Here is a 25,792-nt window from a genome sequence, read left to right as displayed (position 1 = left end):
GTGATCTCTCACAGAAACAAAGATCTGAGTGTCACATGTTCTCACTCATATAGTGGACCTTGAACATCCAATGTAATACTATAAGAAAATGACTGACAGTGATGGGAAACTATCGGGGGGAGAGGGGAAGGGAGATGGGATTAACGGCAGTAAATATCTGTCTGGGGATGGGGAGACACCTCTTATCAACTAGGGTGACTGAATGATGCATATTTGTATACCTAACCCTTAACTGTTCCCCACAATATCATAATAAAAAAGTTGATTATTAAAAAAAAAAAAGAAAAAGAAAAAGAGAGAAAAAACATAATCAGAAATATAAAAGATTATGAAGAAATACAGAAGATTATCAGAAACTACTATGTACACTTGTATGGAAAAAACTCAAAATCTAAATGAAAGAAAGGAATTTCTCACATCACACAACTCCCCAGGTTGAAACAAGAAGAAATCAAGATACAAAATTGACCAATAACAATCCGAGAAATTTACTATGTCATAAGAAAACTACCTACAAAAATAAGCCCTGGACCAGATGGCTTTCCAGCAGAATTCTACAAAAAAATACAAGGAGGAACTGATACCAATCCTATTGAAAGAATTCCAGGAAATTGAGAAAGATGGAAACTTTTCCAAATTATTTTATGAAGCTAACATCATATTGATACCCAAACCAGGTAAAGATCCAACAAAGAAAGAGAACTATAGGCCAATATCTTTGTTGAACATAGATGCAAAAATTCTTAATAAGATCTTAGCAAACAGGATCCAACAACACATCTCAAAACTCATCCACTGCAACCAAGTAAACTTCATCCCTGGGATGCAGGGCTGGTTCAACATTTGTAAGACCAAAAACGTAATTAAATACATCAACAGATGTAAAAACATAAACCACATTATTATATTATTAGACACAGAAAAAGCTTTTGATAAAATCCAGCACCGCTTCTTGATAAAAACCCTCAAACAGGCATAAATAGAACTGCCTCAAAACAGTAAGAACCATCTATGAGAAACCCACAGCCAGCATACCGCAAAACAGACAGGAATTGGAACCATTTCCCCTGAAAATTGGAATAAACCAAGGATGCCCTCTTTCACCCCTCCTTTTCAACATAGTATTGGAAGTCCTAGCTAAAGCAATCAGACAAGAGAAGGAGATCATTGGTATCCAAATAGGAAAAGAGGAAGTCAAGGTATCCCTCTTTGCAGATGACATGATGCTATACCTTGAAAACCCAAGAGAATCTGTCAAAAGCCTTCTTGTACTGATAAAGGATTTTGGCAAAGTCTTAGAGTATAAGATAAATGTGAAATAGACAGTTGCATTTCTATACACCAACAACAAACAAACAGAAACCCAAATAAAAAGCACAATCCCATTCATGATAGCCCCCAAAATGAAATATCTTGGCATCTTCATAACTAGAGAATTCAAAGACGTTGACAACAAAAACAACAAAGCACTGCTCAAAGAAATCAAAGATGACACTAACAAGTGGGAAAATATTCCATGCTCGTGTATTGGAAGAATCAACATTGTTAAGATGGCCATCCTATCCAAGGCAATCTACAGACTTAATGCAATGCCCATTAAATTACCAGCAGCATTCTTCTCAGACCTGGAAACGACAATACAAGAATTCATATGGAAACATAAATGACCACGAATCACCAAAACAATCCTCAGCAAAAAAAAAAGCTGGAGGTATCACCTCCAGACTTTAAACTTTATTATAAAGCTACAATAATCAAAACAGACTGATATTGCTACAAGAATAGGCATAACCAGTGGAACAGGACAGAGATTCTGGAAGCAAACCTCAATTTCTCAACCAATGCATCTTTAACAAATCCTCCACCACTGACCACTGGGGAGAAAAGGACCTAGTCAGTAAATGGTGCTGGGAAAACTGACAGACCACATGCAGACTAAAACAAGATCCCAATCTATGACCATACACAGAAATCAACTCTAAATGAATCAAAGACCTAAATGTAAAACCTCAACCTATAAGAGGTTATAAGAACCTTAGAAAACACAGAAGACACCCTTATGGAAATTGGAACTGACAACCAATCCCTGATCAAAACCCCAAGTGCACAGGCCATAAGAGATAAGATAGACAAGTGGGACCCCATCAAACTGACAAGCTTCTGCAAAGCCAAAGAAACCATCAAGAAAGCAAGGAGATAGCCCATAGACTGGGAAAAAATATTTGCCAATTGTGTGTCTGACAAAGGCCTAACATCTAGGATCTACAAGCAACCCAAATATGTGGAAAAGAAAAAACAAACAGCCACGCTACAAAGTAGGCAAAAGATATGAATAGACACTTCTCAAAAGAAGACATATGAGCAGCCAACAGATACATGAAAACATTCTCAGCCTCACTAGTCGTCATAGAAATGCAAATTAAAACTACCTTGAGATATCGTCTAACTCCAGTCAGGACAGCCATCAACAATAACCTCAAAAACAACAGATGCTGAAGAGGATGCAGTGAAAAGGGAACACTTCTATATTGTTGGTAGGAGTACAAACTAGTACATCCTCTGTGAAAAACAGTGTGACAATTTCTAAAAAATTCGACCTTCCATACAACACTACAATCCTCCTACTAGGAATATACCAGAGAAACTCAAATCTCTCTATGAAAAGGGTACCCGCACACATATGTTTATTGCAGCATTGCTCACAATAGCAAGAACATAGAACCAACCATACTACCCATCAAAAGAGGACTGGATAAAAAAAATGCGGTACATATACACGATGGAATATTATGCAGTCATAAAGAAGTGTTCCCTTTTTGCTGTATCCTCTCCAGCATCTGTTGTTTTTTCAGTTATTGATGATGGCCATACTGGCTGGAGTTAGATAGTATCTCAGGGCAGTTTTAATTTGCATTTCTTTGATGACTAGTGAGGCTGAGCACTTTTTCATGTATCTACTGGCTGCTCATTATGTCTTCTTTTGACATGTGTCTATTCATATATTTTGCCTACTTTGTAAAAAATAAAAATTATGAACTACACAGCAACCTGAACAGACTTAGAGTCTATAATACTGAGCAATCTGTCACAGAAACAAAGAACTGAGTATCACGTGTTTTCACTCATAAGCAGACTTTGAACAATTGTTGTATTGCTATAAGAAAAAGATTGGCAGTAGCGGGAAACTGCCAGGGGCGGGAGGGGCACACCTCTTCAACAAGGGTACCTGCATAATGAACATTTGTATACCCTAACTCTGAATTGTACCCCTTTAAAATAAAAAAAAATAAAGCAAAAAGAAAAGAAAAACAAAAGGTCAGAGAGAAACACTTTTCTTAATTAAGAAATATACTTTTTAAAAAAATGAATCAGAATAATTAAAAGAAGCTCTTCTGAAACAAATGTTTCCTTAAAATCATTTCTTTTCAGAATAGTTCATGAATATGTATGTCACAAAGTATGTGTAAAAAAGCAATCTTCTATGCCTTACATACTATGTAGAAAGTTTATCCATTAAGGGAAATTAGTTTGGTGTTCCACTTCTGATTAACTTTTGTTTCCTTTACTCTTAGTCATTGTGCATGCAGGGACTTGTATAAAATTATTTGGAAGAACAGTATGGAGAAAAGGCCCAGGTGTTAGATGATTTTTTTCATCTTTCCAAGTCATAGAGGATCACCTGAGGGATCCTGGGGTGATGGATGCCAAAAGCAACTGAGTATCTCCAAGGACATGCATGACACAATGGTAAGTCCCCAGTCCCTTTTGGTTTGTTTGCAGAATTAGAAATGAAATAAAGAAAATAGATAACTAGACTCTCAGATCTTTTTTTTTTATTCTTGAAAGAAAACCTTTCTAGATGTTAATATTAGCAAATGTGAATTATGTTTTCAAAATTTTTTATTGTATTTTATTGAGTAAAGATGATGTCTACTTTAAGTACATTTTAGGTGAGTCAAGTCAATAAACACACATATACACAGTATTGTTTAATAATTACATTTCTGGTACTTGAAATTCTGAGTCTATAAAAGTGATTCAAAAAAAAATACAGACTTTACAAACCAAAGTACAAGAGAACAATATTCACAATTATTATTATAAATATAGAAGGTGTTATTTACCCAGAAATGTCAAAAGCATTACTGTATTGTGGTGTCAAGTCCAAACAATATAAACAGGTTAGCTCTGTTTGACTTCCCTACCACCTACTGGCACTTGAATCCAGTTATTGTTCTTTCATTACTAAAAGATTGAAGAGCAGATAATGTTTGACTCAGAGCATGAGCAAAAGAGAACTATAACTGGACCAGAAAAACAGGAGAGATTGGCAGAGATCAAGTGGAATCCCATCCTTCCACCATTATAGCAGTGAAGTATTCAGGGAGGGAATCTAGACTACAAGATAGCATGATGTGGTTCCACTTAACATAAGGACGAAATAATCCCTTCTAATGAGTCAGACCCGTGGGAGGGAATCTGTGTTGGGTTTGAAAACTCCTTTGGAGTTTCTGCCAGCAGCATCTTATACTAAAAAGATATGTAATTATATGGAGTGACTAATTCATTTCTATAGACCCCTTGCATGTTATAAGAACTGGAGTCTATTGCTTATCTCCACCACTGGGACTGTGTCTTATAGAACAAGTACTGTGTCATCTACATTCTTTCATCTCTGTAATATAATACAAACAAGGTAAGCATTTTTGAGACAGGTGAATCTTTATGCAGAAAAACTAACAGTATCTGCAAATTTGAGTGTTTTCTTGTGTGCTTTCAGACCATTTGTGAACCTTCAAATAAAAACATCTTGAAAATACACAGGAGTACTTTTTATCTGTCTGGAGGCACTTTCTATCTATTCCTTTTGTTACTTATTTTTTGCCCATTTCCTAGTAATTAAACTTATCAAATATTCTTTGACTCTATAAATATAATCATTTTATGTTTATGAATAAAAATACCTCCTAAATAATAAAGTGGAATTATTTTTTCAAAGCTTATTCTATTCTTCTCAAAAGTTATGATATGGCCTGTGATCTAAAGTTTAAACAACAAAATCCTACTTTTTTTTTCACTTACTTTCAGCATTCATGTACATTAAATCTGTCCCAAATGATTTATTTGTTTCTAGGTTACTAAATTGTACAGAAAATACCATAAGCTTACAACTCTCTAAACCTAAAATGTGAATCATTTCTAGATAGAGTTAAGTACAGAACTTTCCACAACACATTTCTTGGTAGAGATTTAGCAATTGCTGAAAACCTAAACTGTCTCCTTTCTAGTCCTCACAGCAACTCCTACACAGTGTCTACTGAGTAGTACTTCTTTGTGTTAGCAGCTGGCTTCCTTATTTCAATATATTTTAAGAACCATCCTAGTTGCAAACTAAAGCTCTATGAAAGTATTTCTCAAATTCTTTTTGACTAATCTAAGATCTGGTTTCTACATGACATAATTTCCTTCATCATATAAAAACCAAATATTAAATGGAAACAAAACATTTTTTATAAAATTATTTCCAAAATATATTGATCACTTCTTGTAGTGTTGTAGCCGGACCACGAGTAAGGAGTCATCAACACATTAAGAGTCAAATATTGAGTCCTGTCTTGCAGGCAGTTGAGAGCAGGCTCATGCCAGAAAGAAACTCTTGACCTCAAATGAAGCAAGCAAGGGATTTATAAAGGCAAAAACTGCAAGAATACATAGCAACTTAGCAACCATAAACTAGCAACTTAGTAACCATAAACTAGCAACTTAGCAACCAAAATGGGAACTTTTGACTGTTAGGGAATTTTGGTTAACTTTATGTCCTGGGCACAGTCGGTGGCTAGAAAGTCACTGGAGTTCTGCCAACAAGATGTGGTATACTGTTTACTGGAGCAGTTAAGGCAGTTACCTGGAGACAAGATGGAAGAACTGCTATACAATAGAGTCACCTTGACTGGGTCACTAATAGCCATTTCATTCCCTCCTTTTAGTTGTTTATGAGTCAAAGTATTGACTCATCTATTATGGGTAGGGGGTTGTAATGGGCCCTTATATATATGAGCTTTGCAGATGCGATTCCTTCTTTAATGAACTGTACTACCAATTTAATATACAGGACCCAATGAATAGACTAAGCAGGAGGAGAAGCAGAGGGTCAACCAGATCTGTAATTAAGGTAGTTAGCCATTGGTTCTAATCAAACAAGGTTTGAAACCAGGATTTGTTATTTTCTTTTTCTTTTTGTCTTCTGTATAAATTTTCCTGAACCATTTGGAGGGTGTCTTTAATGACTCCTGATTTATTGGCATAAAAACAGCATGACTCCCCTAGCACTACACAGAGCCCTACTTGAGATAGAAACAATAAATCTAGACCTCTGCAATTTTGGAGCACCACTTCTGCTAAGGATGTGACCTGGTCATGGAGTTGATTCATGGCAAATTGGATGTTTTCTATGTCTACATTCATTTCTTGAGCCAGATTGGATAGACCTAGTTCACCACAGACTAGAGCTATGATGCTGAGAGCAGTGGTTCCAGCCACACTGAGGCTTATTAAAGCAGATACTAGCAAAGGGGTTGTGTGTCTTCCATGAGTGGCTGGAAGGCCAGATGGATTTAGCAAAAGGGTTCCATCGGGGCCACTATAAGCATATACCTGGGAAACTACATGGATGGTAACACATAAGGTAGGTTCATTGTTTAACTTTTCAGTTGTAATACATTTTGTAAGCCCTATAGAGCATGCTAACCAAGTATTGGTAGGAGCCATATAAACCATGGAATCTGACACAGTTAGGGTGAGAGATAGATTACAAATTTCAGAAAAAGGAGATGCAGTTAAATTGAAGTTTGAAGTTAAAGCACAAGATGCATTACCAGTTATGTTTCCTATTGTGATGTGAATTGGGGATTTACTATTGCTGCTAATAATGGGGGCCTCAACCCTAAGGCCTACATAATAAGGAGGTCTGGATTTTAAGCAAAGCCAGCAATCTGAAGCTAATTGAGGCAGAGTAACATTAAGCAGTCAATGTATGTTCATTAGCATTGGGAAAAGACTTGGGGGGCTGTCAAGCTGGTTTTGGGTATTGCATAGATGAGCCTAGGGTAGTACTATCATCTATTAGGTTGGCGATAACTGAACAAAGGGTCTCCTAGTTCCACCAATGGCCCTATAGACCTGGTCAGGACTTTGTAGGAGAGTGTATGTCATTGGGTGGTGAACAAGGTACCTTGGTCATAGCCAGTCACATAAGCTTGTATACCCCAGGTGGAGCCTGTATCCCAAGAATAGTGGAGGGAATTGATGATTTTTATGTATTCGGGTGCCTGAGTTGGATCTGGGCTAAAAACTCACCAGAGAGTGTTTGGGAGGTGTCATTAGTCCCCCACTGTAAGTAGCAAAAGTGACACATTTCCAGTATGGACAGAAGAAGTGATTGGCCTGATCACATAGACAGTGGGACTTCCAGGGCAAAGCTAAAAGTCTATTTGTTGTAAAGGGATATAGGGAATCCCTTTTTTGGTAAGGGCAACAGGGTGGTACTAGAAGGCTTGCCCTTTATCAGCACTTGATATGGACAGTAAGTGGAATAGTTGGACTTTGAATAACACAGGCAGTCAATGTTTATATGTCCAAGTTTGGTTAGCTAGGACCTCTCCTGATATAAAGAAATAAACAATATGTCTAGCATTCCTGTTAGGAAGAAGACAGGTTATGGGACAATACCAGAGCGAGAAAATCTTAGCTTGAGAGGGTCAAATTCACGCATAGCCATCCATTGTTGACTGTTGTCCTTGGTCTTATTGATATGGGATTGGTGAATCCAAGCCAGTATTCTCTCTTTCTGGAACTTTTTGACATAGACAGATGCCCAGGCTGGAAGGGATGACAGGGCATGGAGGAGGGTGTTGGTAAAACGGCATGGACATTGGAGTGAATGGCCGCCTGGACCTGTTGGAGAGACTGGAGATACTTTAACAGAGACTGATTAGTAATTTCTTTAAGAATAGGGTATCTTAGTCAGAGTAGTAAGGGAAGGGGTCTTCCAAACAAAATTTCATATGGGTTGAACACTGCCTTGTAAGGGATACGTCAGACATGGATGAGAGGCAAAAGGCTTATCCATTTTTCACCAGTTTCTATTATTAATTTGGTTAAAGTAGTTTTTAAGGTTCAGTTCATTCATTCTACCTGTCCAGAGCTTTGTGGTTGGTAGGCATTATGTAACTTCCAGTTTATATTTAGCACTTTGCTAACCTCCTGAGCTATGGATGAGGTAAAGGCAGGACTGTTATCAGAGCCAATGGAGAGAGGGAGTTTTATAGTAGATATGTGTAACCCACATGAGGGGGTTTCACCTCAGTAAAGCTCACCTCCCATACTTTTCTGGGGCTCAGTCCCCGGGCCCTGACACCATTTGGTGGTTTTGGTTCTTGTTTTGCATTTACTTGCACACAAGAAGGACATGTTTCAGCAGCTGTGGCAGGGAGGCTTCTTGAGTCTTGAATATAGTAGTACCAGTTCAGCATTTCAGCTAAGCTAGTACCTCCCAGGTTGGTAGTAGAATGAAGTTGATTTACCAGAGTACATTCAAGGGTGGCTGGGAGGATGATTTTGGAGTCCTTAGTTACCCACCATCTTGAAGTTTATTTTCATGCTCCTGCTAGGTCAGCTTGCTCCCCTTCCTCTTGGGTATAGATGGGTTGTTTTGGAAGTGAGGGGACTGGAAAAATTTTAATCAGCAGGATAGTGAGTGACTGGACCGGGAGTTCCACTACCTCACAAGATACCAATCAGCTAGGCAATTTCTTGTTGCCTCCGGAGTGTCTGATTTTTGATGTCCCTTGCAATGAATGACAGCTACACTTTGGGGAAGCCATATAGCTGCTAGAAGGGCTAAAATTTCCTCTTTGTTTTTTATAGTTTTACCCATAGCAGTAAGATGTCCACATTCCTTGTAGATCATGGCATGGACATGGAGAGTAGCAAAAGCATACTTGCTGTCTGTAAAGATATTTACCCATTTTCCTGTTCCCCGGTGAAGGGCTTGGGTTAAAGCAGTTAGCTCAGTCTTTTGGTCATTGGGCAAGGACTGTGACCAGATTATGTTGTGAGCCATGGTTACTGTTGCACCAGCCTTGCAGACTCCCTTTATTATCAGCCTGCTGCCATCCATGAACAGGTTAGCATCATCCTGGTGTAGGGGAGTGTCCCAAAGATTGGGATGACTGGCTTGAGAGAAATTCAACATGTCTTCACAATTGTGAACTGGAATCTCTGGATTATCACTGGGAATCAGTGTGACTGGATTAAGGCTCTGATAGGAGAAAAAGTTAATCTAGGTTGGTCAGGTAGGTGGTTTTGAGATTGAGTAATTCAAGCTTTTGATATCCAGTAGCCAGTGGTTCCCCAGAGCAGAGTCTCTACAGTGAAGGAAACTGTGAAGGCCAGGTTTTGACAGAAAGTCGGTTTATCTGCTTCCCCAACCAGTGTAGCTGTAGTGGCAATGGCTGGAAGGCAGAATGGCCATCCAGTGGCCACTGGATCCAAACTTTTGGACAAATATTAAGTCACCAGTCGCTGCCAGGGTCCTAAGGTCTAGGTAAGAACACCCTTTACGATTCTCCACTGTTCATGAATAAACAAGTGGAAAGGCTTTGTAACATCAGGGAAGTTCAAAGCCAGGGCTTGGGTAAGAGCCGCCTTTATCTGCTGGAGCACTTGTTCCTCAGTGGCAGTCCATGTCAGAGATTGATTCCCTGCTATGGCTGAATATAGGGGCTTGGCAATCTTGACAAATCCTAGGATCCATAACCAACAGTATCCTGACACCCCCAGGAATTCCCATACCTGTTTTTTCAAGGTTGGAGTGGGGATTCAAAGGATGGCTTCCTTCCAGCCCGTAATTAGTGTTCGCTTACCCTTTTACAGCCAATATCCTAAATAGGAGATCTCGGCTAAACATAGTTGTGCCTTCTTAGCTGATACATGGTAGCCCAGGTCCGGGAAGCTGCAACAAAGCCTTGGTGCCTTTTAAGCAAGTGCCCAAGTTTGCCGCTGCAAGCAAGAGATCATCTACATGCTGGAGTAAAGTACATTCAGGGTGTAAGTCATGGAACCCTAATAAGTCCTGTTGCAGGGCTTCCCCCCAAAAAATCAGGGAGTTTTTGAACCCCTGTGGCAACTGGGTCCAAGTCAACTGACTGGTATCCCCTGAGTGGGGATCCATCCATTCAAAGGCAAAAATGGATTGACTGACAGAGGACAAGGGAATGGAGAAATATGCATCTTTCAGATCCAAAACAGTGTTAACCTGGTGTTGAGGAGGAAGTAAGCTGAGTAACGTAAGGGTTGGGAACAGTAGGATGGATAGTTTCAACGCACTTATTGACCTCTCTCAAGTCCTGGACTGGTCAGTAGCTGGAAGTTCCTGGTTTCAGTATCGGCAAGAAAGGGGTGTTCAATGCCAATTGGCATGGTGCCAGTATATTAACTTTTAAAAGTCTTTTGATATGCGGAGTAATTCCTCTTCATGCCTGCAAACTCATAGGGTACTGACATATTCAGACTGAGGTGGCTGATGCCAGTAGACTCACCACAACTGGGGGATGTTGTGCCAATTCTGGTGGATTTGTTTCCAACCAGACCAAAGGATATTCTTGTTGTAGCTGCTGAAGCAAACTTGACAAAGTATTCTCAGTGGAGGAGTTAGAGAAGTTAGAAGGTACTCTTCAGAAAGTGGAACAGTTAAAAGCATTTGATAGGTGGTGGGAACAAACATTTCAGTTTTGTCAGGTGAAAACACAATGGTGCTCTTAGCTTTTGAAGCAAATCCCGGCCCATGAGGGGGTATGGGCAGTCATGGTCTATTAAAAACTAGTGAGTAACCTGTTTTTGACCTACATCAACCATTCAATTGGAAGTGAATTTGCAGTTTGCAATTGTGCTCGTTGCCCCTTGTACAGAAATTTGCTTACTGGACATGGGTCCTAATGGTGATTTTGATACTGAAAGCTCTATCCCAGTATCCACTAAAAGTTGGACCAGGTACACCCTGATAGCTGCAGTTACCATGGGCTCTTGGGGGCCTACGGTAAAAGAGCCTGGCCTCTTCAGTTAGAGTCATTTTCAGCCTCTCCAGCAGTGAGAAAAACCAGGACTGGCTTGGGTTGTCTGCTTTTGGGTGACAGGGACAATTCTTTTTCCAATGATCAAATTCTTTGCAATATGCACATTGATCCTTAGACAGTGGGAAACGTCCAGTCCACTTCTGTCCCTTTCTAGTTCCCCCCCTCCATTTGGCATGATGGCCTTGAGTCAGGACGGGAGACTTGGAGGACAGTTACCAATATTTTTGCCTGCCATTTTGGTGTTTTATTTGCCTCCTTCGCTGCCCGTCTTTGTTTTTCAGCATCACAGTCATTAAAAATCTTTCGGGATATTTCAAGCAGTTGAGAGGAATATTCATTACTGTGAAGACCTCAAGCTTTTGTAACTTTTTTCAGATGTCAGGGGCTGCCTGAGTCACAAAAGCCAGACAGATATCTTGAGTATTTTCAGGAGCCAAGGAGTCAAACAGGATATAGGTACAGAACACCTCTTGAAGATGCTCAAAAAATCCCCCTGGTGACACTTCAGGACCCTGAAGAATCACCATAGCTTTTAAAAGATTGATAGGTTTCCAGGTCACTCCCTTCAAACCAGCTAATAGAGTCCAGTGATAAGTATCTAATGCCCTGGACCCTGCCGAAGTATTGGGACTCCACTCAGCATGAGAATAGGGAAAAATTTCATTTAAAATTTCTTGACTTTCTTCCTCGGTGACAGCAGTTAAGGCTAGGATAGACTTTCTAGCCTCAACTTTAATGCACTCTTACTCCTCAGGGATAAATAGGGTTAAAAGGAGCTGCTGGCAATCATCCTTGGTGGGATTGATGAGTGTGCATGATTGATTCTACCAGGGAGGTTTCTCTGAAAATGGCAGATTTTGAGTTTTCCAGCTGTACAAATCAGAGGTAGAAAAAGGAATATACACCAGAAAATAGCACTGTCTAATCTGTCCCCCATGGAGGGGGCACTTCCTGAAGGGGAAGGAGAGGGGCCGAATCCATTCGGGATCAGAGGTGAGAAGCCAGAGGTGGAGAGGATGGAGGGGAGGTGGAAGAAGTGGCAGTAGGTGAAAAAGGAGCATGGATTGTAAGGTGGCCTCAGTAGGGGGAGGCATGACAGGGTAGAGTTTAGGGATAGGCTTAGAAGGGGTCAAAACAGGGAAGACAGTGGGGCAGATGAACATGATGGAAGAGACTTGGAAACAAGTATATGGGAAGGGTCCTGAGTTTTAAGAGAACATACCTTTAACAATGGAGGGGGTTTTGTACTAAGCTCAACCATTGGTCAATATAGGGAAATTGGTCAGGGTAAGCAGGAGTCCCCATGACGATCTTCCAGACAGACTGAGTGACGTGAATATCCAGAGACCCAGTGGAGGGTCATCCAACATTAAACAAAAGTCAGTCAATTTCACAGAGGGTCTGGAGCCTGCATTTTGAGAGGCGGACACTGAAGTCCTCACTAAATCCAGCAGAAAAATTCTTTATTACAGTCCAGAGGACTGGAAGGTTGAGAAACCTGTGACCCCATATTGTCAGCCCAGTGAGAAAACCAAAACTGAAATCAGAAACTGAACTGAGATTCTATTCAGTTAACATCTTGGCCTAATGAATAGTGTCCAAGGGACAGCCTCATCAGGGCGTGACTCCCTTAAATAGAATTATGGCCACAAACAGAACAGATTCTTACCTCCTAGGAGAATGCAGACAGACACGGGTATTTTTGATGTGATGGGTAGCCATTGATGCGGTCATTCTAACTCCCTTTGGGCTGGGTGAGAGGTTATGGGGTCCTGGAACATCTCAGGGGGCACCTCCCCTATAACTTCTTCACCAAGCCAGGGAGAGCTGGAGTGAGACCACTTCCTGAGCTTGGTAATCTCTCTGGGGGCCTCCAAATGTTGTAACCACACCATGAGTAAAGAGTCACCAACACACTGAGAGTCAAATATTTAGTCCTTTATTGCTGGCGGTCAAGAGCAGGCTCATGCCAGAAAGAAATTCTCAACCCCAAATGAAGCAAGCAAGAGGTTTACAAAGGCAAAAATTTCAAGAATACATAGCAACTTAGCAACCATAAACTAGCAACTTAGCAACCAAAATGGGAACTTTTGACCGTTAGGGAGTTTGGGTTAACTTTATGTCCTGGGCACAGTCAGTGACTGGAAAGTGCCTGGAATTCTGCCAACAAGAGGTGGGATACTGTTTACTGGAATGGTTAGGGCAGTAACATGGACACAAGATGGAAGAACTACTATACAATGGAGTCACCTGAGTTAGGTCACTAATAGCCATTTCAGTAGAAAGACATTTTATTAAACATTCTGCTCTATAATATCGAATGCAGAATTGTTTAAAAGTTGTTTTAGCCGGGCTCAGTGGCTCAGCCTGTAATCCCGTGCCTTTGGGAGGCTGAGGTGAGTGGATTGCCTGAGCCCGTGGGTTCAAGACCCTCCTGGGCAACTTGGCGAGACCTCTTCTGTACCATAAATCAAAAACTAGCCAGGTGTGGTAGCGCGCGCCTGTAGTTCCAGCTACTTGGAAGGCTGAGGTGGAAGGATCGCCGGAGCCCAGCAGGTTGAGGATGCAGTGGCCGGGAGTGGCCACTGCACTCCAGTCTGGGTGACAGAGTGGGACTCCAACTCAAAAAAAAAAAAAAAAGTTGTTTTAAACAGGAATAATGCCCAATATGTTTAATAACTCATTTAGCACAAGCATTGACCAGTCAGAATGGATGCTGGTGGCCCTAGCACAGGACTAGTGTCCTAAATTGCTCCTTGGTGCTTTTGTTGCTGAATCGTGACAGTCTTGGCTAAGATGCAAGTATGGATGAAATGATAGTGGGGGCACTCAGTTGCTTGAGGCAATGGCTATGTATCCACAGGTAGAATAATATTTCAGTAAGTTAACAAACTGTGCATAGTTAATGGTACACATTGGTATAAAATAAGCCCTGTGTTAAGCCTGTTTTTTATTTTTTCTAATAGAAAATAAAATGAATGATAAAGACAATTGAAATAAGTTCACTTTGGGGGATATCCTATCTCATATAGTGTTCTCAAGAATTCCACATAATCAGGTTAAGCAAGTTCTGAAGCTTCTGAAATTTGGGAAAGGAGATACTTTTTAAGAAAAGACAGCCCATTTCCTTGCTAGGCTCTGGTGGGGCCATGTGCTCTTTAAGCTATGGCTGTCACCTTGCTTCCTAGCTTTGGCCCCCTCCCCTACCTTGGGGAGGTAAATCTCCTCTTTCTCTAAATTGTTTTTTAAATAAACTATATTTTCTAATCTAAAAAAAAAAAAAGAAAAAATATTTTTCTTGTGCAAATTTTACAACAATATTTGACTGTATGAACACATTTTTAGAGTCCTTCCTGGAAGTCTGAAAGCTTTAACTTCAATATAATCACTCAATCTACCTCTGCAGATTATTCAAAGGAAGGTACATAATTGATTGACTTTTCAAAAGATTTTCCTGTGCTCAATATAAATTGTGACTCTAGAAAACTGAGAAATTTATTTAAAATTCAGAATTGATATTATATGTGGCATCAACTACGTTTCTATAGTGAACAGAGAAATCAAATAGGTCAAAGATAAAAATGAGATAATATATGCCTATTTTTCTAACCTATTGAATCCTTTTTAAAACTTGGCCATAGATTGTTCCTGTGGTTTGGAATGGGAAACCCTCCAACATTAATAAGGCCATCTTTTTCTCCCTCTGAAGCCTAGGTTTGAAATTCTTTCCTTACAAAAATTGCTAGGGACTTTTATTTCAAGCACTACACTAAAATTCAAACTACTCTGGCTATCAAGTGGGTCTCTTGATATGACTTGCTAGAGAGTGAGAGTGCTTGTTTTGATCTGAAGGAGGATTATTATTTTGACATCTGGAATAAAGACTAGGAGGGTGGAGAGCTGACCACCATGTTGGCCTCTTGCCAATACCTCTTAACTAAAAGTTCTCAATCCTCACAGCACATCACCTGATGCTGGGGCCCACCCCAGATGTATTAAATTAGAATCTCTGGAGATGAGGCATCAGCATCTTTAAAGGATTGATTTAAAGGGGTTATTCAAGGTTGAGAAACACTGCTATAAACCTACAGTATGAACAAATACAATAAAAAGCAAAAAAGCAACAACAACAAAAAAAAACTATTCCACGAGGGAACATCTTAGGACTGGCATAAAGAGTGTTACTTCACTCTTTAAACTGAAGTCTAACCAAGTAAGGTACATTCTTTGGTATCTTGGAATTTGGTAGCTACGGAAGTTCAAAGAGAATGACCCCTTGGCATGAGCGTGGGTGCTTCTACAGCATGGACCTGCAGGTAGAGCATTCACAAGCAGCCCTTTCAGTCAAAGGAGAGTGAGGAGCTCAAGGAGTGATAGACAACATGACTGGAATGCACACCAGACTCTGGAGGGACATATGAGATATACTCTCACCAGGAGATTGAAGGCTTAGTCAGGAGAGAATTTGCAGGGGCTTCAAGGTACCACATCATCAAGAGAGACTGAGAGCCAGTGAAATTTGAGCTATTGGTATGTGATCCTATCTGTGACTGCAGGCTTGTGATACTCTAACAATTGGTTTGTATTTTTTTATTTTTTTTACTTTAAAGATGTGGCATGCAATTCAGGGTTAGGTATACAAATGTTCATTATGCATGCACCCTTGTTGATGAGGTGTGCCCCTCCTCCTCTGGCAGATTCCCACTACTGCCAATCCTGCCTCCCTCCTCACCTCTGGCAGTTTCTTGCTACTGCCAATCCTTTTCTTTTAGTATTACAACAAGGTCCACTTATGAGTGAGAACATGTGATACTCAATTCTTTGTTTCTGTGATACATCTCTCAGTATTATAGACTTTAAGTCTATCCAGGTTGCTGTGAAGTTCATGATTTTGTCCTTCTTTGTGGCTGCATAGTATTCTGTCGTGTATATGCACCACATTTTTTTCATGCAGTCCTCTTTTGATGGGCAGTACGGTTGGTTCCATGTTCTTGCTACTGTGAACAATGCTGCAATAAACATATGTGTGTAAGTATCTTTTTTATAGAGTGATTTGAGTTCTTCTGGGTATATTCCCAGTAGGCGGATTGTGGGGGTCATATGGAAGGTCAATTTTTAGATCTCTTAGGAATTGCCACACTGTTTTCTTTTCCACAGAGGTTGTACTAGTTTACACTCCCACCAACAGTGTAGAAGTGTGCCCTTTTCACCATATCCTCTCCAGCATCTGTTGTTTTTGAGTTTTAAATGATTTTATATCTTTAACATAATGTTCACTATGTGCCAGATAACTAAACTGAAAAACAAATAAGGGTATCAAAACTGAGGACCCCAAGTAACTATGAGGCTATGACATAAAATGAGCTGTCTGCACGAATAATAAGCTGGATAGATGGATGTGAAAAATGTCAGAATTGGGGTAAGGATAAAGACAGTAAGGCAAGTGTCAATGTCGCCAGTGAAAGTTGCAGAATCAGAAAACTTTTTTTTAATAGAGGCAACGGGGTATGGGAGATAAGCATTTTTCATGCAAGATATCTGAATGCTGATCCTCTCAAATTTGAGAGAAGTTATGAGCAAGGCAGAAGCTGCATGGTTTTTATGACCTTGTCTCCATAACCATGCAGGTATTTCATCTGCATTCTATCATTTACAAGAGAATCGATATATCCAACCAGATTTAAGGGAATGGACATACACCCCCACTTTTGATGGAGTGCCAAAGAACTTTTTTAATATATTTCAAAGTCACTACAATGTGTTTTCTTGTGTTTTTACTTCTGAGAAATGTAGTTTGATATCAAAATCTTGGAACTGCTGAGGAATTTTAATTTATGGAGATAATAAAATATACCAAGATAGGTGTATTATCTGTTCTTATCTATTCTGGAAGATCCAGTCTGTGTGTTACTGTGCCTCACTAAGAGTAAGTACATTTGGATGGTGCATGTGAAGGAGCCATTGGTACACTCAAGGGTAGATTATAGGATTGCGGGGGATGGGGAAAGGAACACAGAGAAGTGCTGGCAGACTGTACCCTAGGAAGAGGGATCTGATGGACCAGGACACAGCATGAGAACTGAGGGGTCCTGGGAAGGTCCTGAGAGGTAGGAAAGAAGGGGAGTAAACGGGGAAAACAACGCAGGGAAGGAGAAAGCTGTTTCAGCAATACCTATCTCACCATGTTGCCCAAAGTCTACTCCTAAAATAAGAAGCGTACTGCTCTACATGTAAATAGAAATCTCAGGCTTTAGCTTTGTTTTGAGTAATGTAGGACATCCTTTTTAAATCATAAACATCTCAGACATTGATAAATCCTCAGGGAAAATGACTCAACCTTCAATATCTTCCCCCACAACAGCTGCACATGATGACACTAAAAAAATTCTTCCAGAAATAGAGACAAAATAGTTTCTTTTGCTTTTATCTTTGGTCATTCAGTAGTTTGAAGACTTTTCCAAAGGCATTAAGGCATAAAGAAAATACTCTTTTCAGCAAGTTGCTTTGTCTTCCCATGGAACTTTTCTGTTTTAACACATCTTAGAATGTCTTTGTTCAGAAAGTCTAAGAAATATGAAATCTAAGTGACTAAGTCAGCCTGGTAGGTCACCAATGCAAAATTACCACGGTCTGTTTCTCAGTTTATCAGCCTCCCTAAAGACCATTAAGTCTTATGTACAGCATAAAAGCTTCCTCGTTTAACACTCAGAAGCATAGGCCAGAAATTAAGATGAGAGTTTAATTTATTCCTTCTTCTAGTCAACGCTTAATTTTTTTCCAGAGCTTTGCAAGCTGATTTACTTTAAATTGCAATTATCCCAAGAAAAGAATTTAAAGGAAAAAGAACAAGGATTTTCACCATTAATTCTGCTTCCATCCTTTCCCTTTCTCCTTGTCCACATCCTATACTTCCTATTAAGTGCTGCCTTTCAAACATAGGGGTGGGGCAGATCAGGGGAGTCCTCCCCATCCATCACCTTTGTTGACTACTTCTTGGTCTAAGCTCCTATAGAGCAGATTAGTTTAGCCATTCACTTTGTACTGATTACTTGCATCACAGCTACCATGACTACATAACAACTGACCCCAAAATGAGTGGCTTAAGATAATCACTTTATTATGCTCTCAGATTTCATGAGCCAAGAATTCAAATAGGACACAGTGGGAATGGTTTGCCTGGACTCCATAATCTCTGGGCCTCAACTGGGAGTTGCTCAATGGTTGGGGGCTGGAATCACCCCAAGGTGACTTTATTCACATGATGTGGTGGTAGATGCTAGCTCTACGCATCTGCCTTACTCAGTGGGACTTTAGCTGAGTGCTTCAGCTCTGTTGACTGGAGCATCTACTTGACCACTCCATGCAGCCTATGCATGGCAACCTCAGAGTAGTCTTCTTTTCTAGTGCCTCCATGCTCCAAAAGTAAGCATCTGCACAAGCAAGGCAGGAGCTGCACGGCCTCTTATGACAGAGCTTCTATAGCTTTGCAGGCATTTCCTTTGCATTCTATTGGCTACAATCAAATCATTAAATCCAATCTGATTTAAGGGAAGGGATACACAACCCCCACCATTCAATGGAGTGTCAAAGAATTTATGTGTTTCTTTGTGTTGTATCATATATATATATGTCCTGACTCTTAAGCTTTATATTGTTCTCAGCTGATGGAATTACCAGAAATAGCAAATAAAAATACAGAATGCCCCCACTAAATTTGAATTTCAGATGAATAAGACATACATATACTAAGAAAATTATTTTTTGTTATCTGAAAGTTAACTTTAAATGAAAGTCCCATATTTTATCAGACAACTCTACCCAAGCACACGTTCTGGTGCTATGAATATCAGAGAGGTTCCATGATTCCTGTTATTGAGCCAAATATAATATCTGATTAGATTGATAAATAACTACATATACCAGATCATGAGACTCCGCTCCCTCTATTGCAATTATAAAAGTAAAATCATACATTCTACCCCCAGATCTTCAGGTTGCTACTTCAACATGACAGGGAAGTAATCCTACTTCACACTCAGGATTAAAATAAATCATTAACCAATATTTTTCAGGTTTTAGAGTTGCCATAACTGGTAATTAGACTTGAAAATTCTGCAGCAAAATTCCTCTAAGTTTTGAAAATAAAACTGGGTGCTTTTATAACACTTGATTTTTAAAATATAGGTAACACAATTTCAAAATGCACATGCTTCCTTTTGTCATCATCAACACATTTCTCTTTCCATACTAGTCTGTTTAGGGATATCCATTTTCTGAAAGAGTTTTTCAAGAGTGCTGTAAAGTTTTCAACAACAGAGGAGCCATACAGAGGCTCCCAAATAATTCCAAGTTGTTTATGAGTCCCAAGCCTTATTTATACACTGAATATATAAAAGTACTATTACTATTTTGTGGAAATTTATATTTCAGTCTTCATATCTGTGCAGCAAAGAGAAAAACAATGAGTTGTTTACCAATTTCTATTGTGAGAAAGTAATTTTATCTGATTTGTTTACCAAAGATAAGTTTTTGGAGGGTAGATTTCGATAATGTAAAAAAAATTGTAAAGAGTTAAAGTGCTGGGCGCAGTGGCTCATGCCTGTAATCCCAGCACTCTGGGAGGCCGAGGTCAGAGGATTGCCTGAGCCCACGGATTTGAGATCAGCCTGGGCAACTTGGTGGGAAGAAGAAGCCCAGAAGGTCGAGGCTACGGTGGCCATTAGCGTGCCACTGCACTCCAGCCTGGATGACAAAGTAAAACTTCAACTCAAAAAAAAAAAAAAAGAATTACAGTGCTTTGCCTAAAATGAAGAAAAACATAATCAGAGGCCGGGCATTTGATTGAATTACTAAGTCAGCATGGAAAGAAAAAAGGTTAAAAGAAGAGAAGTTAGCCCAGCAACGCAGTTACATACATGTTCACTCTAAGAAAAGACCAATTTTAAAAATAGATAACATGTCAGGCAACCCCCTTGGATTGCCTTCCACTCTGGGAGATTTTCTGTTCTTTCAATAAATCAATAAATCCTGCTCCCCCCACCAAAAAAATAGATAACATGTCAAGGAATGTTTGGTAGATGTTTTCAGGTTGGCTCTCTAATTCTTCCTGTGTCCCTTGAGTATTTCCCTACTCAACACTGATTCTGGGCTGGGCCACATGTTTTGATTTAGTCAATAGCAAACCTGACATAAGCAGAGATTTTAAATGTGCTTGTGTGTTAAGAACTTGTTTCTTGCTACTTTTCAGAACCTTGTGATTGCTACCATGTTAAAAATCAAAGCTAGTCTGCTTGATACTAAAAGGCATACGGTTTAGTCACCCCTATTACCCTAGTCAACATCCAATACCAATTGGCCAAAATAAGAGTGAGACCTTCCTGAAGAGCCAGTCCTCAGATGCAACGACTCAGTCAACTCACAGACTCAGGAGCAATAATAAAATGATTGTTAGCTTAAAGTTTTGGGGTAATCTCACATGAAGCAAAAGCTAACAGATACAAATATCTATTATCCTATTTTAAGTGGTATGCTATACTGTGATATAATCTTATTTTTTCATCCCAAATATCCAATAAAATTTTCTCGAGAATCAGTCCATATTTAAAGATAATTTGAAAGTAGAATAAAATTGACAAAATAGTGGGACAATATGGCATGGGAAAGGAATTAATAGAGGCTGAAGATAAATAGTACAATAGACAAAAAATATAAAACAACAGCAGAAACTCAAGTAAAGAGTAAATGACTCATAAAACTAAAGATAACAGAAGGAACACTGAGTTAGAAGTTGTAGTCGATTATATTAAATGTAAGAATACAGTGTGAACCCAGGAGACCTAGGGAACATCTAAGACGCTGACACTTGGGTTATACTAAACTACATGCGTACATACCTACATACGTATGTACATATATACATACATGCATACATATAGGCATGGAGGGGGAGGCTGATATACACTCCATCTGGTCATCTTTGGCATTAACTTGAAAGGCAACTTTGCCATGGCTAAAAATGAACCAAGTCCATGAAGCAACAAAGATCATGGCCTAACTAAGGTGTGTTGTACTGCTTCTGGAAACTTTCTCACCTTTCCCATCTATAAATAGTTGATTCAGAATTCATCATTAGTCTTGCTGATAATCACTCCATGAAAATGACATTAACTATGATCACATTGATTGCACAGGACAGTGGAATAGAAGAGGTAAGTTGAAGTTTATTAACAGTTTCTTGTTACAACAGAACGTAGGTCAGGTATTCAAGTAAAATGCAGTTTATGAGAGCAACAAGATAAAAGCTTAATTCATTGAAGGTTTAGTTTGCTCAACAAGATGTGGTGTTAAGTTAAATTAATTTTTAAAGACAAAACTCAGGTCAACAAGAAACATTATCCAAAAACTGGAAATTCTGTATGAAGAAAAAGCCAAAGTATTAATAAGAAATCTTCAACCTGCAGCAATCTGAACTCCAATCTTTCATAGTGATGTCTAGATTCCTCTTTCACTCTGCAATATCTCAACCCTACTAATACTGCATTGGGTTAAAAATAAACCACTTTCATAAAATAGGTTTTTATTAAACAAATTACATACTATTCCTAGAAATGTCATTTTATTTTTTAAAAATTTATACACTTCTCCTGAAGTATACATGACCAGGACTATATATGAAGTATTATAAATGATGAAGAAATAGAACAGAATAAGAATTTTACATTTATATTTGAAAGTGATTCTAATGAAATACTATAAGTACAATTTTATTTTAATTTTCCATTTGGAATAATTCTGGTTAATTTGTGGTGTCTGTTAAAATAGATATTCCATGTATAGCAGGCTTAGATAACCAGTCTAATTATTTCAAAGTGTTACCAGTTTTTTGAATCATTTTTGAACCATTGCTAAACTAGTAATACAAATTTAAAATATTACATAAGACATTTCAAGAGGAAATTTGCTATTTCTCAAAAATTTCCCAGAATACTAACTGAATGATCTTAATTTTAAACATGCTGTCATTTTGACAGAAGACAGAATCATATTCAGGAAAAAGAAAAAATTATTTCCCATGAAGAACCATTTCAAATGACAAAAGCAATAATTTACTCAGTCCCCAAATATGGAGAACACAGTAAGAATTTATGGAAAAGAAAATCAGTGAGAGAAGTTATAGGTTTTAAAAAACCAAGTTTGTTTTTTGTTTTTTTTTTCAATTTTTTATTTTAAATATGTGGGACACAATTCAGGGTTAGGTATACAAATGTTCATTATGCAGATACCCTTGTTGATGAGGTATGCCTTTCCCTCCCCTGGCAGTTTCCCATTACTGCCAATCCTGCCCCCACCCTTCCCTGGTAGTTTCCCACAACTGGCAATCCCTTTCTTATAGTATTACAATAGATGTTCAAGGTCCACTTATGAGTGAGAACATGTGATACTCAGTTCTTTGTTTCTGTGATAGCTCACTCAGTACTATAGTCTCTAAGTTCATCCAAGTTGCTGCAAAATTCATAATTTTGTCCTTCTTTATGACTGAGTAGTATTCCGCCATGTATATGTATCACATTTTTTTATCCAGTTCTCTTTCAATGGGCAGCACAGTTGGTTCCATGTTTTTGCTATTATAAATAATGCTACAATAAACATGCATGTGCAAGTATCTTTTCCACAGAGTGATTTGAGTGCCTCCGGATATATTCCCTGCAGAAAGATTATGGAGTGATATGGGAGGTCGATTTTTAGGTCTTTTAGGAATCATCAGACTGTTTTTCACAGAGGTTGTACTAGTTGACCCTCCTACCAACACTGTAGAAGTGTTCCTTTTTCACTGTATCCTCTCTGGCTTATGTTGTTTTTTGAAGTTATTGATGATGGCCATCCTGGCTAGAGTTAAGTGGTATCTCAGTATGGCTTTAATTTGCATTTCTCTGATGAGTAGTGAGGCTGAGCATTTTTTCATGTATCTGTTGGCTGCTCATATGTCTTCTTTTGTTATTATCATTTCCCTACTTTGTAATGAGGTTGTTTGTTTTTTTCTGTTCAACACATTTGAGTTCCTTGTAGATCCTGAATGTTAGGCCTTTGGCAAATATTTTTTCCCAGTCTGTGGGTTATCTCCCCGCTCTCTTGGTTGTTTCCTTGGTTTTGCAGAAGCTTGTCAGTTTGATGAGGTCCCACTTGTCTATCTTCTCTCTTATGGTCTGGGCACCTGGGGTTTTGATCAGGAATTGGTTGCCAGTTCCAATTTCCATAAGGGTGTCTCCTGCATTTTCTAAGGTTCTTGTAGTTTGAGATTTTATGTTTAAGTCTTTGATCCATTTAGAGTTTATTTTTGTGTATGGTGGTAGGTAGGGGTCTTGTTTTAATCTTCTGCATGGGGTCAGCCAGTTTTCGCTGCACCATTTACTGAATAGGTTCTCCTCTCCCCAGTGGTTGGTGGTAGAGGCTTTGTTGAAGATGAGTTGATTGAGAAATTGAGGTTTTGCTTCCAGAATCTCTGTCCTGTTCCATTGGTCTATATTGCTATTCTTGTACCAATACCAGACTGTTTTGATTATTGTAGCTTTATAATAAAGCTTAACATCTGGGAGCATGATGTCTCCCACTTTGGTTTTTTGTTTGTTTGTTTGTTTGTTTTGTTTTGTTTGCTGAGGTTTGTTTTGGCTATTCGTGGTCATTTATGTTTCTATATGAATTCCTTTATTGTTGTTTCCAGGTCTGAGAATGCTGCTGGTAATTTAATGGATATTGTGTTAAATATGTAGATTGCCTTGGGTAGGAAGGACATCTTAACAATGTTGATTCTTCCCAACCGTGAGCATGGAATATTTTTCCATTTGTTTGTGTCATCTTTGATTTCTTTGAGCATTGTTTTGTAGTTTTCATTGTCAAGGTCTTTGACTTCTCTGGTTATGAAAATGCCAAGGCATTTCAATTTTTTTGTGGCTATTGTGAATGGGATTGTGCTTTTTATTTGTGTTTCTGCTTGTTTATTGTTAGTGTATATAAATGCAACTGACTTTTGCGCATTTCTTTTATACCATGAGACTTTGCAAAAGTCTTTTATCAGTGCAAGGAGGTTTTTGACACATTCTTTTGGGTTTTCAAGGTATAGAATCATGTTGTCTGTAAAGATGGAGAACTCAACTTCCTCTTTTCTGATTTGGATATGCCAGTCTTCCTTCTCTTGCCCGATTACTCAAGTTAGGACTTACAATACTATGTTGAAAAGGAGTGGTGGGAATGGGCATCCTTGTCTTGAACTGGTTTTCAGGGGAAATTGTCCTAATTTCTGTCTGTTTAGCAGTATGTTGGTTGTGGGTTTCTCATAGATGGCTCTTACTATTTTGAAGTATGTTCCATCTATACCAAGATGCTCAAGGGTTTTTATCAGGTAGAGTGCTGGATTTTATCAAAAGTTTTTTCCGCATCTAATGATATAATCATGTGGCTTTTGTCTTTACATCTGTTGATTATTTAATTATGTTTATGGTCTTGAGGATTTTGATTCAGCCCTGCATTCCAAGGATGAAGCCCAATTGGTCATGGTGGATGATTGTAGTTCTCTTTCTTTGCTGGATTTTTACCTAGTTTGGGTATCAATGTGATAGTAGCTTTATAAAATGATTTGGGGAGAATTCCATCATTCTCAATTGCCTGGAATACTTTCTTTCTTTTCTTTCTTTTTTTTTTTTTTTGAGTTGGAGTTTCACTCTGTTGCCCAGACTGGAGTGCAGTGGCCGCTCCCAGCCACTGCAACCTCGACCTGCTGGGCTCCAGCGATCCTTCCACTTCAGCCTTCCAAGTAGCTGGAACTACAGAAATACTTTCAATAGGATTGGTATCATCTCTTCCTTGTATGTTTTGTAGAATTCTGCTGGAAAACCATCTGATCTAGGGCTTTTTTGGTTTATTTTGTTTTCTTATGGAATAGTCATCTTCCTAGGTTTTTATTGGTCTATTTAGGGTCTCAATCTCTTCTTGTGTCAACCTGGGGAAGTTGTGTGATGTAAGAAAGTTCTCCATTTCATTTAGGTTTTCAGGTTTGTTTCCATACAGGTGTACATAGTAATCTCTGATAATCTTTTGTATTTCTTCAGAGTCAGTTGTGACTTGATCTTTTGCATTTCTGATTGTGCTTATTTGGGCTTTTTCTCTCTTTTTCTTGCTGAGTCTAGCTAGGTGTTCATCAATCTTGTTTATGCTTTCAAAGAACCAGTTTTTGGTTTCATTGATTTTTTTATATTATATTTTTGTCTTCTATGTCCCAAATTTGGGCTTTTATTTTGGCAATCTAGATTCTTCTGCTGAAGTTAGGGTTTTGGTGGTCTTGCTTTTCCAGCTTCCGTAGTTGATTTGTTAGGCTGTTAACTTGTGGTCTTTCCATTTTCTTCATGTGTGTTCATAGAGATATGAATTCCTCTCTTAGTACTGATTTCATAGCATCCCAGAGTTTGGTAAGATATTTCTTCATTTTCATTTGTTTCCAGGTATCTTTTAATCTCTGTTTTGATTTCCATATTGACCCAGGAGTTGTTTACCATCATGCTGTTTAGTGTTAGTGTCCATGTCTTTGTGGGTTTGGGGGGAACTTTGTTGGTGTTGATATTTATTTTTATTCCACTGTGGTCTGAGAAGAGCATGACAGAGTTTCACTC

Source organism: Carlito syrichta, unplaced genomic scaffold (genome assembly GCF_000164805.1).
Source record: "Carlito syrichta isolate Samal-C Ts95f unplaced genomic scaffold, Tarsius_syrichta-2.0.1 Scaffold303167, whole genome shotgun sequence".
In the NCBI taxonomy this organism is placed as follows: Eukaryota; Metazoa; Chordata; class Mammalia; order Primates; family Tarsiidae; genus Carlito; species Carlito syrichta.
The sequence above is the reverse complement of the archived record's forward strand: the minus strand, read 5'-3'. Positions refer to the sequence as shown.